Source organism: Dermacentor variabilis, unplaced genomic scaffold (genome assembly GCF_050947875.1).
Source record: "Dermacentor variabilis isolate Ectoservices unplaced genomic scaffold, ASM5094787v1 scaffold_20, whole genome shotgun sequence".
Classification (NCBI taxonomy): Eukaryota; Metazoa; Arthropoda; class Arachnida; order Ixodida; family Ixodidae; genus Dermacentor; species Dermacentor variabilis.
The window spans coordinates 1,152,535-1,169,416 of NW_027460368.1; the positions used below are offsets into that span (position 1 = coordinate 1,152,535).

General features: G+C 48.0%; 1 long non-coding RNA gene across 1 annotated transcript; it reads left to right on the forward strand.

Annotated features, from left to right (window-relative positions):
* The first annotated feature begins 4,415 nt into the window (after positions 1-4,415).
* LOC142568540 (uncharacterized) lies at positions 4,416-5,411 on the forward strand. The gene is made up of 2 exons (XR_012825452.1): positions 4,416-5,116; positions 5,212-5,411. It is a non-coding gene; the product is annotated as an uncharacterized LOC142568540 (long non-coding RNA).
* Positions 5,412-16,882: the final 11,471 nt, after the last annotated feature.

The window sequence follows — 16,882 nt, forward strand, 5'->3', positions numbered from 1 at the left end:
AAATCTTGCCCAACGTCGAGATGCCAATCTATCCATGCGACGTTGAAGTTTCTTTTGTAGTCGTCTGGCTGTCCTAAGGTCTTCGATGGATTTTGTACGCCGGTAACGCCGCTCCGCACGACGACGGAGTGCATGAAGTCGCTCCAACTCTATATCCAATTCCGTGTGCTTCGACGAAACCGTGACCGTGCGCGCGGCGTGTAGCATTGCAGACTTGATTGCTCCCTCTAATCCAGAGGACAGGCCCTCTCGACAAGCATCCTCCATGGTGGAAGTAAAAGTGCTCCAGTCAATTAATCGAATGGTGTTCCGTGGGGTGGGACTGGACATTCCTTTGATGACAAGGTACGTGGGAATATGATCACTCCCGTGTGTCTCGATATCCGAAAACCATTTAACATATCTTGTGAAACTGCTGGAGACGAAAGCTAGGTCAATGATGATGTATGGGGTTTTGTGGCGCAAGGGCCAGGTATGGCCAAAGAGCGCCATGTCTGTGCTAATGATTTTGCGGTGTAATTATGATTACTATGAAGTTCGTGTGAGGTGGCTGTAAAGAGGCCTTAAAATATACGCTCTAAAGTGCGTAAAATCTGTATGATAAAATTATGGCGATGACGTGTGACTTGTACTATGAACATTTAGATGCATTTAAAAAGAATGATACGATAGGTAAAATATATGTGATTGTGAAAAATCCATGAGCACTACTGCCTCCTTAGAGCCCTTGAAATACAAGGGCCTGGAGGCATGTGCTATGCAAAACAATTATCGCAGTGGCATCCTCTCAAGAGAGGAGGCGCTACGAATTCATGGGACTAATAACATGTAAGACCACATCTTTAAGATAACCTAGCACTGTGTCTGTATTAAAAAGCGGTTCTGGACCAAGAAGCATTATAGGATGAAGAGGAATGTGCTGTCGGTATGCTAATGAAAAATGTCTTTTTCTCTCAGATTCGGCTTCCCGACACTCCAGGAGGACGTGGAGTACGGTCAGCCTCTCCCCGCATCTACCACAGGTTGGAGGCTCACTTCCGGTGACTAGAAAATTATGGGTGCCGAACGTGTGTCCTATTCTGAGACGACAGAATAGGACATCTGTTCGGCGCGATCTTGTGGTAGACGGCCAAAATCCTAACTGTGGTTTTATCATGTGGAGCTTATTATCCGTTTCCGCATCCCACATGTGTTGCCAGTGATCGCGCAGCCTCCTTCGCAAGAAAGGCCTCAGATCTGTGACAGGCACCGCAGAGGTAGGGTTAACAGCTTGCAATGTGATTGACGTGGCCATCTCGTCTGCCAGAACGTTACCTTCAATTCCCCTATGGCCAGGGACCCAGCATATTATGATATTCTGGTTAGATGAGTACGCTTTGCACAAGACCAAATATAGTTCATTAAATACGGGATTTTTATGTTTGCTGAGTGACATTAAGGCCTTCACGACGATGAGAGAGTCTGTATAGATCGCTGCTTTTGGAAGTTTCGATTTTCTTATGTGTTTTACAGCAGAGAGTAGTGCGTAGGCCTCGGCCGTAAAGATACTTGTTTCCGGATGCAGTACATCGGATTCCGAAAACGATGGGCCGACGGCTGCATAGGATACCCCGGCATTTGACTTGGAAGCGTCTGTGTAGAACTCTGCGCAGGAGTGCTTGTGCTGGAGTTCTAGGAAATGCATTCGGATTTCAGCCTCAGGAGCTTGCTTTGTAACTTTTATAAAGGATATGTCACATTGTATCACCTGCCATTCCCAAGGAGGTAAGAGCTTGGTTAGGTGCATTAAGCGATGCTCGAGGAGCGGGACATGCATTTCATCGCTAAGCTGCTTCACACGCAGCGAGAAAGGCTGTCTTATGGAGGGACGATTGCTGAAAAGTGTAGCGCACGTCATATCGGTAACGTTATGAAAACATGGATGTTCAGGATTGGAGCGTACTTTAAGGAAATATGTAAAGCTAATGTATGATCTCTGTAGGTGGAGAGACCATTCATTTGATTCCACATATAGACTTTGTATAGGACTCGTTCTGAAAGCGCCAGTGGCCAGTCGGATTCCCAGATGGTGGACTGGGTCTAGCATCTTTAGCGCGCTCGGGGCGGCAGAGTTATACACAACGGCACCATAATCCAATCGAGACCGAATTAGGCTCTTGTATAGGTTCATTAAACACTTCCTATCACTACCCCATGTAGTCTGGGATAGAAGTTTCATTAAGTTCATTGTTTTCAGGCACTTTTCTTTAAGATGTTTAATGTGTGGGACGAAAGTAAGTTTATTGTCGAGTATAACACCTAGAAATTTGTGCTCTTTGTTTACAGGTATCTGATGTCCACACATTTCCAAGCAAGGATCTGGGACCAGGCCTCTCTTCCTTGTGAACAGCACACAAGAACTCTTTTGAGGATTGATTTTAAAACCATTTTTCTCTGCCCACCCTGACACCTTGTTCAAACCATGCTGTACCTGTCTCTCGCATACTGCGAGGTTACAGGATTTGAAGCCTATTTGAATGTCATCCACATAGACGGAATACAAAATGGCCGGGGGTAAGGAAGCACGAAGCGTTGTCATCTTAACAATAAAAAGTGTGCAACTGAGCACGCCTCCCTGGGGTACACCAGTTTCTTGTGTAAAAGGACGTGACAGCACATTGCCAACTTTCACCCGGAAGGTACGATTGGACAAGTAGCTTTTTATTACGTTGAGCATATTATCATGAATGCCCATTTCCGATAAGTCTCGCAAGATGCCGTATCGCCACGTTGTGTCATACGCCTTTTCCATATCGAGAAATATCGAGAGGAAGAACTGTTTATGTATAAAGGCGTCCCGGATATTTGTTTCAATACGTACAAGATGGTCGGTTGTGGAGCGCCCTTCTCGGAAGCCACACTGATAGGGATCAAGCATTTTGTTCTGTTCAAGGAAATGGATCAGTCGCCGATTTATCATTTTTTCAAATACCTTACACATGCAACTTGTGAGGGCTATCGGGCGGTAGCTTGCCACTGATGAAGGATTTTTGCCTTGTTTTAGAACAGGGATCACAATGGCTTCTTTCCATGCGGTCGGAAGGTACCCTGCGTCCCAGATAGTGTTGAAAAGTGTAAGTAGTGTCACTTGCGTGTCATTGTGTAAGTTTTTCAGCATTTCGTACATGATTCTATCAGATCCTGGTGCGGAGCTCTTGCATGCGCTCAAGGCAGCTCTCAATTCGGCAATACTGAAAGGACGGTTGTAAGGCTCATTCTCTCGGCTTTTTCTAGTTAAAGGCTTACGTTCTTCTATTTCTTTATATATGAGAAAAGATTGCGAATAATTGTTTGAACTTGACACGCTCTGAAAGTGCTCCGCAAGTGAGTCTGCCTGATCTTGCAGTGTATCGCCTTGTGTATTTACCAGAGGGAGTGAATATGTTTGTCGCCCTCTAATTCTATTTACTCTGTTCCAGACTTTGGCCTCGTCTGTAAACGAGTTAATGCTCAATAAATACTTCTGCCAGCTTTCTCTTCTGGCCAGTCGGCGGGTTCTCCTGCCTTGGGATTTTACTTGCTTAAAGTTGACTAGATTTCCTGCAGTGGGAGAAGCGCGTAGCAACCCCCACGCTTTGTTTTGTTTCTTTCGAGCGATCCTGCAGTCTTCGTTCCACCACGGGACCCGCCGTTTACATGCCAAGCCATGTGCTTCTGATATGCATTTAGATGCCATGTCTATAATGAAGGCTGTGAGATACTGCACAGCAGCATCAATTCCTAAACAAGACATGTCATTCCATGAGATATTAGTTAAGTTTCGGAACTTCTCCCAGTCGGCTGTATCGATCTTCCACCCAGGAGCCTGTGGTAGAGATTCTTTTTCTTTATGTGTTTTTAACAGTATGGGGAAGTGGTCGCTTCCATAAGGATTCTTGGTGACTTCAAATTCGAGTTCAGACAGCATACAAGGGGAAACTAGGCTGAGGTCAATTGAAGAAAATGTTCTGTTTGCGAGAGAATAATATGTGGGTGTCTTCTTATTCAGCAGACACGCACCGGACGAAAAAAGGAACTGTTCAACGAGGCGACCTCGCGCATCGATACGAGAGTCTCCCCACAGGGAGCTGTGCGCATTGAAGTCGCCAAGAACAACATAGGGTTCTGGCAGTTCATCTATAAAGGACTGAAATTCATGTTTAGTTAATTTGTAATGCGGGGGTATATAAAGCGAGCAAATAGTGATGAGTTTGTTTAGCAGAACAAGTCGCACCGCCACTGCTTCAAGGGGCGTTCGAAGCTGTAAAGGTTGACATGCTATACTTTTATGAGTGAGAATCGCAACACCACCCGATGATGCGATGGCATCATCGCGATCTTTGCGAAATGTAACATACGTACGGAGAAAGTTTGCGTGTCTCGATTTTAAATGTGTTTCCTGTAAACACAGCACTTTTGGATTGTGTTTGTGGATAAGTTCTTGCAAATCATCAAGGTTTCTAAGGAGACCTCTGATGTTCCATTGTATGATTTGTGTATCCATATTTAATGTAAATTGGTGCTGTGTATACGGAAACAGAAATGACTAATTAGATTACAGGGCTCTTGCGAGGCCCTGTAACCGGGGTTTTGCCTTTTTTGGAGCGTTCGAGGGAACCTCGCCGCTCCTTAGGCGCTTGGTGCGCCGTGGGGATAGGAGTTGTGTCCATTGCCTCTTGTGAGGCGCCGGACACGCGCTCTTGCGAGCGAGAAGTTTTTCGGGAGAGTATCACCTCGGAAGGCAAGACCCCTGCGCCCACCAGCCCGGAGGTCGATGGGGCTCCCTGTGTAATTTGGCTGCGCCGGCTGTTGCCAGCGCTGGGAGGGGCCGGGGAGGTCGAGGCAGCCTCGGCTGCGCCTACCTTCGGGGCCACTATCGGTACTGCGGGATCGCTGCGTGTAGCGCAGGTTGCCACAGATAACTCTTGTGGGACCGGCAACCCAAGGGTAGCCTGGCCTGTTTGCTGGTTGGATGGAGTAGGCTCACCTACTTCCACCCTGGGGGCAGGAGCCAAAGGTGCCTGCTCGCTGCACGCGGGCAGGGCACTCGGCGATTGCCGCTGCGACGCTGCCCCCCGACGCGCCGCATCAGCATAAGGTGTGTTGTGGAATGGAGAGCACCTTTTACGGGCTTCCTTAAATGAAATGTTTTCTTTGACTTTGAGGGTAACTATTTCTTTTTCTTTCTTCCAGTTCGGACAGGAGCGTGAGTAGGCTGGATGGTCACCACTGCAGTTCACACAGTGAGGTGTGCCACTGCAGTTGTCTGAGGGGTGGCCCTGGACTCCACACTTTGCACAAGTTATTTGACCACGGCAGCTCTGCGAGCCATGGCCGAACCTCTGACATTTGAAACATCGTCTAGGGTTGGGGATAAATGGTCGTACATTTAACCTGATGTATCCTGTTTCAATGGTGTCTGGCAGCACGCTGGATGAAAATGTTAGGATAAGATGTTTAGTGGGGATGTCCTTGTTGTCTCGTCTAATTGTAATACGTTTTACGTCAGTAACATTTTGTTCTTTCCAACCTTCCAGGAGTTCAGTTTCTGTCAGGTCTAGGAGGTCTGCCTCTGACACGACTCCCCGTGAGCTATTCATTGTTCGGTGTTGTGTAACAGAAATAGGAATGTTACCAAATGTCACGAGACTGCCAAGCTTCTCGTACTGATGTTTCTGAGGGATCTCAAGGAGAAGGTCCCCGCTAGCCATTTTCGTTACCTTATAACCTGACCCTAAGGCTTCGGTCAAAGATTTTGCTACGGTGAATGGCGAAATGAATCTGGCTTGCTTTTCAGGATTTTCACTATGGACAACATGGTACTTCGGGTAGTTATCTTTTATGCGGGTCAAACATGTGCTGAAGTCTTCGGTGCGTCCCCTCTTCTGAGGGTGACGATCAAGTAGGCGGGGAAATGCGGGTGTTCCCATGGTATTTCGGTTCGTTTTCGGCAGCAATGGCGGCCACCCACCACGGAGCCCAACATGGGGACGCTGCAGGTCTTAACGCGTAAGGCTGCAAGCGCCAACCGTACATTGCCACTATAACCTAATATATTTTACCCAAGGGAGGGCAGATACACAAGGTTAACCCTTGCCGCCGTGAAGAAAGGAAGTAATAAGAAGTGAGGAGAAGACAGGAAAGATGTAAAAGTGGGAGAGAAAGACGAAGATTGGAGAGGAGGACAGGAAAAGGCGACTGCCGATTTCCTCCAGGTGGGTCAGTCTGGAGGTGCCGTCTATGTGAAGCCGAGGCCGAAGAGGCGTGTTGCCTCCGCCGGGGGGCCTTAAAGGTCCAAACGCCCGGCATCGGCTCAACCTCCAGGATCCCCTTTTCCCCAGACACGGCTAAGCCGCGCACGGCTACACGCGGGAGGGTCCAACCCTCGTGTGCTCGGGTACGTGGTGGCGCAACGCACCAAACGCCTGCTGACGCAGACGCCCCTGCGGGGAAAGCTAGGTCAAGACAGCTGCCATAATTCACGCCTCGTATAAACGTTGGGCTGCCGTCATTCAGGAGTGAAAGGCCGTGGTTACAGGCGAAGTTTGCAAGTCTTTGCCCTCTTGCATTTGTTCTTGCGCTTCCCCATGCTATATGGTGCGCATTAAAATCTCCGATGATGACATATGGGGCAGGGCACATAGACAAGATGTTCGTTAATCGTTTGGGATCAAAAACATTTGAAGGCGATACATAAACGCCAACAAGTGTAAACATGAGTTCGCCCTTTTTAATTGTTAGGCAAACGTATTGATTTTTATCATGAGGCGGAATCGGCTGGCGAACATATGTCAGTTCTTGACGAAGAAAAACGATGACTTTGCTGCATGCATTAGTTGTTGCGGATATAACAGCTTCGTATCCCGATAATCTGACTGGTTTTGACACATTAGGCTCACATATGACAATGACTGGGAACAAATGAGTATATATATACTGACGAAAATCCGAAAGGCGTGATTTTAGTCCTCTTGCGTTCCATTGTATGATTGACGCTGCCTTGACTTCCTCTCGAAACGATGGGCGATGGCTGGCCATGTCTCTATTCGAGGCACTCAAGCACTGGGTTTAAGGCGTCCAGTACTTTCAGTGCATTTTGAGCAGACGTAGTTCCAAGGTTCGACAGAATCACTCGAATGGCATCTATGAGGGGACGCAGCATTGAAAGGACTTGACGATCTGCTTTAGGCGTGGCATCAGCAGCAGGAGCACGCTCCCGAGCGGGCTTGACAATCTGTAGTTCTGTGGGAGATTGCTGGCTTGGAAGCGCAGGCCATTCTTCTTGAGACAAATTCCTTTCAGGCGACTTCCTTGTGCTGTTCAGCCCCTTTTTGGCCTGATTGGAGAAAGTGGGTGCCACAATGGAAGCGGCCCTCTCCTTTCGCGGCTCTGCCTTTTTTGAGGCGGTTCGGTGACGCCGACGCCGACGCCGGATCGTTGCAGCAGCCTCCTTGTGTGTCGAATTGTCCCGAACCATTTGCTTGAGAACAGCGACCTCTTTCTTGATGCGAGGGCAGTCCCTAGACGAGGCAGCATGGGAACCATTACAGTTGCCGCACTTTAGGACAGTAGCCCGGCACGTCTCCTCCGCATGAGGTTCAGCACAACGGGGACATAGTATCGAGTTTGGGCAGACACCCTTGACATGTCCAAGCTTGAAGCACAGATGGCATTGAAGAGGCTTTGGTATGAAGGGCCGAACAGGGTGTCGGAAGTGACCGACTTTGACGTGTGTTGGTAAGCAATCTCCTTTGAAGATCAGTTTGACGCAGCGCGATGTTCCAAGGCGGCTCACACGCGTGATGACAACACCCTCACTTGCTGGTTTGACGAGGATAGGCAAGTCCGCGTTGGGAATGGCGACATCGATGTCATAAATGACACCTGCTGTGGATGCGTCATCCATCGGGATATATGAACGCACTTTGATGCGCCCTAGCACCGAGATTTGCTTCAGTTTTTCGAGCGCACTCCCGTTGGTAACATCGATTGCGAGCTTAAGCGTACATAGCTGTAATTTATGGAAGCGCCTGCCTGAACAAAGTACACTCCGCTATATTTGAAACGCCAGCAAGATATTTAAAATAAAGGAAAAGAAAGCAATGGTCTACATGTCGGGAATAACGAAGTCGTCCCGAGAGAAGTGTTTCGAACAAACCGGTATAACATCGGTCACTTTTTCCAAATGCGGAAGCTTTCTTTATCCAAGTCGCTCTCCGATGCGTGTCATCTGCTTCTTTATAGAAACGACAAAATCATAAATTGTTGTCTTTCCACCGCGATGACACGCATAGCATACAGCCAAAGCCTTTCGACATCCGCTTTTTTTTTTTCATTTACGGGCTTGTGCGAGACAGCATCATGACGATTTGAGAATACGATGCATTCAGCGCATGCCGTGATAGGACACCCGCTTTCGCTTCAAACCTGAACCTGGATCAGCTGTTTCTCGGCGCGGCCGCTAGGTAGCGAGCATTTACTTCAAGTCGCGAATACAAAACACCGTGAAATATGTATGGAACGCTTTAGCGAATATCCTAAAGAAATGTTTGCTCTCTTCGAGGCTTATCTTGATCAGGACATTTAGAAATAGCGCACTTAAGCAGTTTTGTGTACCCAAAGCCCCATGCCTCTCTTGTGTTTTCTTGTACTTTTGAGTTCTTTTGAATACTTCTTCCGTTTCTTTGTACGCCTCGCTGATAGCTCTCCTTAGCTTTGGGTCACCTATTTCTAGACGTCCCTAACTATCTTAATCTATTTTGCACGTCGTTCTTTTTCTTTCTTTTTTTCTTTTTTTTACGCTGCTCGCTTAGTACTTTCAGGTCGCCAACGGCATCCGCGTGTCATGGCGTTCGCAACAAGAAACGATTGAGTGCAGTATTTAAATAAACAGGAAAAGAAGTGCACGCAAGATAGTTGAAGATTATTGCTTGGGGGCAAGACGTGCTTGGAAGGTTGTAATTTTGTTCTGTTAATACATTGCATACTTCAATTAGCTGATTGTAAAATAAGCATGTAATTTAAAAAGCTTCCCGCACATGACGCATAACGTGACCCATATTTGGGTTGTGCCACGTTCCCCGTATACTTTGTGTTACGTTCGGTTGTCCTACACAGAGCATGCGTATCACGCTTGGATAACGCTGTCGAGCGTTTCACTAACAAATGCACTCCTAAGAGCGTATAAGAACATATTGTGTGAGTGAATGCGGGCGTCAAGGTCTACACACATCTGCCGCTTGTGTATATATGTGCGACGGAGTGCCCATTGCGGGCTCAAAATTACTCTTCGTTAGGACGGTGCAAATGTGACTCAGGAACGCACGAGCAGCACGCCTGTGTAAATGGTCGTGCAGCTGCTGTGCATCGCGTTTTAAATAAAGAGCGGCCATTCTACGCAAAGACAACCAAGTGCATATTCTTCACAGTGGAATATGGCAGCCGGAGTAAGGCGTTCAATTTAATAATTTATTGCAACTAGTTAATATTTAACTTACTGCTCTGAGTGGTGCGCTCTCAATGAAGAAAAGGCAACGCCTAAACAGACCCCTCCGCCTGCGGATTACACAGCTCACGGAGGAAGCTCAAACATACGCCACCAACCTAGCACAGCAAAATTGGCAACAGTTCTGCGAGTCACTGCGGGGAACGCTGGGAACCTCCCGTACCTGGGCAATTCTGCGGAACCTCATCGATCCCTCTAAATCAAAGTCACAATCTACACGCACCCTGAAGCGCATTGCCCACCTCTTCCCGGGAGACGACGCAGCACTGCTTCAGGCTCTAAGGGACAAATACATCGGTACTAGTACCGCCCCACCGTGCTCTGCGACCTACCAAGGCAAGGAAAATCCTGCACTCGACGCTCCCATCTCTGAGGCCGAGGTGTATGCCGCCGTCCGATCGTGCACCCGAAACACGGCGACGGAAGTAGACAGAATTACCAACGCCATGATCCGCAGCCTGAGCAAGGCACAGATCAGGGACCACACCAAGTACCTCAATGACTCGCTCTGGGAGAAGAATGAAATTCCCTCCGAGTAGAAACACTGGGAGATCATAGTAATTCCGATACCGGGCAAGAAGCCGGTGATCGAAGCACTACGACCTATATCTCTCACATCGTGCCTGGGCAAGCTCTACGAGCGAGTCGTCCAGACGCGCCTCCAACACTACATAGAAAACAATAATCTTTTTCATCCCTCCATGATTGGCTTCCGGTCGGGCTTGTCGACGCAAGACGCCTTCCTTCTCCTGAAGGAAGAGGTTCTCTCCAACATCCCGAGGGGTGGCGAACACATCATTATGGCGCTGGATCTCAAAAGTGCGTTTGATAACGTGTCTCACGAGGCCATTCTCTCGGAGCTCAGCAATCTCAACTGCGGCAAGCGCACCTTCCAATATATCAAGAACTTTCTGTCCAGCCGAACGGCAACAATAGGAATGGGTGACACGAGATCGGACCTTCAAGACATGCCCAACAAGGGCACGCCACAAGGATCGATCATCTCCCCGCTCCTATTCAACATCGCCATGATCGGAGTCGCAAGGGCTCTGCAAGAGGTTCCGAACATTGGATACACCCTGTATGCGGACGACATTACGATCTGGACAAACACCGGCTCCCTAGCCGAGAAGGAAGACACACTCCAAGCGGCAGTGAACTGCGTCGAAACCGAGGCCATTCGATGCGGGCTCTGCTGCTCACCCGACAAATCCGAAGTTATCCGCATACAGGGACACAACTACAAATCACCAGGCAACCTGAGCATCCTCCTACACGGGGCTCCAATCCGGGAAGTGCCAGTCATTCGGATCCTGAGTCTCTGGTTGCAGAGCGACGGAAAGGCCAACCACACAATCCAACTGCTCAAAACGACAACACAGCAGATCTCTAAGATGATCCGCCGGGTGGCCAGAAACAGAAAAGACATGCGGGAGGAGGACACGATCCGTCTGGTGCAGGCGCTGGTCATCAGCCGCCTCTCGTACGGGCTCCCATACCTCACGCTGCTCCGAGCAGACCTAAACAAAGTCAATGCGATGATACGTGTAGCCTACAAGAATGCCCTTGGTCTCCCACCGTATACATCCAATGTGAGCTTGGAAGCTTTGGGACTACACAACACGTTCGAGGAAATTCAAGAGGCGGTCCTCCTGTCCCAGGGAGAACGCCTGCTCTCCACAGCGACAGGCCGACACATCCTGAAGCGCATCGGCTACCCGGCGGACATTGACACCATCCAGTCGACCACCGTACCGTACTCCACCGTACCGGGCCAGAGTACACGTGGACCCGCTCCCAAAAAACATGTCTCAAACTCACAATGAAGGCAGAAGAAACGCCCGAGTAGACTACCTCAAACGCACAGTGGGACAGAGCCCGAAGACGGTCTACGTTGACGCTTCCCTCTATCAGGGTGCATCGAACGCAGCAGCAGTCGTGGTTGTGGACTCTACTTACACAGAAGTCTCCAGTATCTCCATTCCGCACTGTACGGTTACGGAAGCGGAAGCGGCGGCGATCGTGCTGGCTGTTCAATACGGGGACGCGACCAACCGAGAACTACAAGTAGTAACCGACTCCCAAGCGGCATGTCGGCTCCTTCTAGCAGGCAGAATACCTCAAAAATTAGCTAGATTCACGACTAATTCATTGGCTACAAATTCATCACTCAAACACCAGATTACGTGGGCACCGGGACACTCGGGGCTGGAGGCTAACGAGGTCGCGGACAGGCTAGCTCGAGGTCACACAAACCGAGCGGCCACAATCCTCGATTTCACAACCACCCTCCCCGTCCCCGCGGCTTACGGCGCAAGACTTCAATACCTGCGCAAACAACGACAGCTTTACCCCCCACCACACAAGGGGATAAACGCACAGGAAGCGCGGGACTGGAGACAGCTCCAGACCAAGACTTTCCCCAACTTACACAAATACAGCTTTTTCTCAGAACACTACAAAGACGCATGCCCCTGGTGTAACGAACAGCCCACTGCCTACCACGTCACGTGGGGGTGTACGGGCCCCAAACTGCCAGACATACAAACACAACAGCCGGAGGAGCCGTGGGAGGCCACCCTGTCCAGCTCAGACCTAGAGACCCAGCGCGGACTGGTAATCTAGGCGAGAGCAGCAGCCAAGGCCACTGGAGTTTTGAAATGAAGACTCCACTCACTGTACATTTCTGTTTTTTTCTCCGTATTTCTTTCCTCTTTTGTGAATAAATGTTTTCTACTACTACTACTCAATGAAGAGTTTGTAGATGATTGAAATAAACTGAAAACTGGCGCGTTGTCGGGCAGGTTATCCTTTTTTTTTTGCCCGTTTGTGTTTTAGGCTGATAAAGCCCACGAAAAAAAAGAACGCTATCACGTGACTAAGCGTCCGCCCGCATCCCGAAGCCGCGCCGTCAAAGACGCTCCACAGGAGTTAGTGAGTGCAGTCTTTCCACGAAGCATCAACCACCAGTTATCGGCACTATTGCCTCATCAACGTCAATGCGATGAAGGGACACTACAGGAACATTAATGCGGATTGATGGTTAGTCATGTAATATTTCTTTTTTAATTTTTCGCTGTCTTTTTTTTATCAGCCGGAAAAAAATCCACAGGCAAAAAGTACCTGGCCGAAAACATGCAGCATTCAGTTTATTTCAATTTCCTACAAATTCTTCATTGACAGCATGGCGTACAGACAACAAATAAAGAAAAAAAATGGCTAATTGCAAATAATTGGTAAATTAAATGGCTTCAATGAAACAATTACTGGCGGCTATTGTACTCGAGTGTGAACATTATGTACGTGGTTATCTTCGCCTAGAAGGACCCGTCTTTTTCAAAAACGCGGTGCAAGATAGCTGGGAGACCCTGTATACACAAAGCTCGCACATCTCTCACTCACAGAGATGACGTGCAGACCATCAGGCGAGCAACGCCTTTATAGAGTTATTATTCTACGGGACAAGCTAGGAATCAAACTTCACATTTGTTCCTGCACTAATCCCGTACGAGTCACGCACTGAGCCCTCTTAGACTTAAGGGGCTTTTTTGGGGCTCTTCTGGATGCGGCGTTTTGATGGATGCGACACTTGGACTAATGTTAAGACCACGCGTAGCCTGATTGAAGTGACCGATACCCATAATAAAAAAAAATTATAGAATCAGGCTAAACGGCGTATTTACTTTCTAAATTATTATATGCGTGCGACGTGAACCTTCTGGAGTTCACGGGCTAGGGTTACTTTGCGGCCGCCTAAGCCAAGCCGTGTCGTCCCAGCTTTATGCTTATTAGGCGTAAAGGTAACTTTGTTACTGTCCCGCTCATTTCGAACTCACTGTATTTAGTTTATTTAAATTATATGTTCTCCGATTTTTCACTGGTTTGACTGCACGTAAGCGGTTCCTAAAATAATACCCCAAAATTATAGCATTTATGCGAAATAACTTTTTCAGCAGCGTGCTACATCGAATGCTGCAATCAATTTAGTGGGGCCAAGAGATAAAGCTTTATTGTGTCCTTGATAGGGTCCAGGGGTCGCGGGGTTGGAGACTAAGTAGAACGCGTCTAAACGATGCACCTGTCTCTGTATTCTCATCGTGTCGAATAGAAACAGAAAAGTTAGAAACGATAACGCTGGCCTTCATTAGGTAAAAGTCGGGGGATGAAGAATTTGCTTGAAGATGTGGAGCATTTGAATACTGTAAGAACGTGGTACCGTCGGCAGATCTCCACGATGTTTTGGCTGCTTGCTCGCTTCCTGGAAGCTACCACATTTCGCAAACCGGAAGCTACGGAAGCGCGACACCAATACGTCGCAATATCGCGCAGCGTGCATTTACAGTGTTCGCTATAAAGGGTCGTATAGACAGCATTTTCGCAAGTAAGGTTTAAAAAAACAAAACAAACACCACGAACGGAAGGCGGCTCCACTATTTGCTCTGGGCAGTTCGGCGCCGCAAATTACGAAAACAGAGTCGGTGACCCAGTCGCGGAATGCAGCAAGCGGATCTCCTGCATTGATGTTCCGCTTGGCGAGACGGCGCTGTCCTCGAGGGAGGACAGGAAACAACAGAAAAAAAAAACCATACACGCTGTAAGAAAAGAGTAAAAAACAAAACCAAATTAGAAATACACTGCTGTGGGGCGCTTTTCGCATGTGCGTGCGGATGCTAAGTGGCTGAAACTCTGGTCAAGAGCGCCCTCCTCCTCTGGAGGCGAGAGCAACAAGGGAGCGCCATAAAAACGCGAGTTACGATCGGAGTGCGAGCAGAGTTTAGGAAAGGAGCGCTACAACTCGCAAGAGGAGACATCGAGTTCCGTCGCTCAGCCACTGCGAAAGCATGAATGTCGTGCGCCGCCTAATCGCCCTAACCATCGTCATCGCAGCCGCGGCACCGAGAACGTGGAGCCAGGAACCAACGTCGGGGCCCAACCTCGCTGAGCCCGGAGGCGACTGGCTGCGGTTCCTGCGCCCGCAAGCCGATCTGTCACGTGCCGCCCTCGACGGATACCAGAGGTCGATGAGGGATCTGGAGGCCTTCGTAAATCAGCAGAGTGCCACCAGGGTTGTATGATACGCATATTCCCCTTCGCATGCTTGCGACGCGCTTCGTTGAATTGACGGCTGTTCAGAACTGTGCGTCATTAGTAGAGAGCATCTGACGTGCCCGCAGGTGGGCGTTGCTAGCGCATAGAGTACGTCTACAAGAGACGTTTTATGCGCTAGGAACGAGATTTCGCGCTGTTTTATATTATCAGAGCTGTGCATCCAATTAGGCGCCACGTCGAGGGCTCATACAAGGAGCATGCCACTAGGCCTCTCTCCAGTGAAAAATAAACAATCATGAACAATGAAACGTCTACGGATGCGCACTCTATGAATACTATTGTAGATGATTTACAGTAAGTGTGATATTTAAAAAAAAGAAAAGGTTGCGCCAGGCCACCGCAGTATCAATGATTTATTATGGATTTATTAATGTTATTAGCGTACCTGCCAGCCAACTCCCTGGCTGTAATTCTGTGGCTGAAAATATATTCGCTGCGTTGATTTCCACCCCAAGCGAGTGAAATGCAATTGCCGCCAAATGAAATAGGGCGTCCGTGGGCCAAGGTTTCGGTGCACGTTACTCAATACAAAACTCACAATTTGTTGAAATTACAATGATTATTAATCAAATTTTCACTCACCTAGGTTGCCGCAGAAACCGCGGAAGCTGAGTGCCGTAGAAAGAGTTAGTGCTCTCAAATAGGTTTGCGTGCATGTAACATTGAAATGTGTATTACCCATGGAAGAAGAGTACATTTTTGAAAGCGTGGACCAGAAGCCAAAATACTTAAGGCTGGAGAAACGTGACAGTGCCTCCAGTGACCCCGGAATTGGTACCTTCAGACACCACAACGCTCTCGCGTGACAGCGTGCGTACAAACGCGACCGTTCCGATTAAGGAAGCCGGCGAGAGTACCAAAGGAACGTATTCGCGTTAAAATGGCAGAAACGGACAGAGCAATGAACTTTGTTTATAACAGGAATTATGGTAATTGAAGGCATATATTTACTGCAGTGAGGATATTTAGGTAGCCTCTGTTTCGTTGCGCAATTCTATAAAGAACAGAGTCGGTGATAGGCTACCTACGGGAGTAGTGCAGATGGCTAACGTATACGCCGACCATAGGTCGGCAAAATGGACGGAAATCACTTCGACTCACTCACAATTCATATTTTTTCTTTTTTGCTTAGGACTCACTCGGGCTCAGACTCACCAAAATGTTACTCAGCTTGGCTCCCTTTGCACTCAAAATAATAAAAATTTTACTCAGCCGGGACCGCTTGGACTCAGACTATCCAGAATTCTAATCAGAAGAGCTCACTCGTACTCAGACTCACCAGAATTCTAGTCAGAAGGGCTTACTTGGACTCAGGCTTACCAAAACTCTGCTCAGCCGGGCTCACTCGGACTCCCTCATCAGAATCAGAAGGTCCGCTTGACCTGCATCTCACTCGCTCAGCCTTTCTCGCTAATTTAACACACCAAATATTAAGAGACAGTCATACGAGACAAATTAAAGCACATGCAGAGAGATTACAAATGCTAAACATTTATGAAAATGCACGCCCGAGAGCCTTAAACATCACAAGGTCGTTATTTCCTGCGCATCACAATGCCTTACAAGAAATAAGTATGGCGCGCAATTTCAGCAGTGCTGGAAGTTCTCCGCTTGAAGATAAGAGGTCTTAGATGGATCTATCTTTAAGAAATATTGAAATTCTTATTTGCATGTTGTGACGAGGGTGGCACTAACAGTTATCGCGTACCAAACAGTTCCTTCAAAACGTGTGGGAAACGGGTGGCCTATAGAACCCACTGCCCAAGAGCCATCGTGCAGATGGGCCCCAAAAAGTAGGCAGCGGGTCGGCGTAAGAGGAGGCTGATTTGACGATGTTGGCATGGTTACCCTCAGTATTTTTGTTCCTTCCTCCATGGCACCAAAATTGCGTCGCAAGAACCACATCGCCGACCTTTAATCGAGCTACACTCTTACCACGGTAACGTTTAATAAATGGGCATAGTCCCAATTTTATGCACCCACAAGTAAAAATTATATAGCGACTTTAACTCAAGTAACCTTTAATAAAGAAGCATATTCTCGTAAATTTGTGCACCTCTAAACTAGAAATGAAATTGTAACCTTTACTCAAGTAACGTTTAATAAAGGGGCATATTTTCATAATTTCATGCACCTATAAATTAAAAGATATACAACAACCTTTAGTATATGTACACGTAGCTTTTTTGTACCGTAACCTTTCGTATAGGCATACAATCTTGCAACTCTTCACCAGCTCGTCCTTCTGCG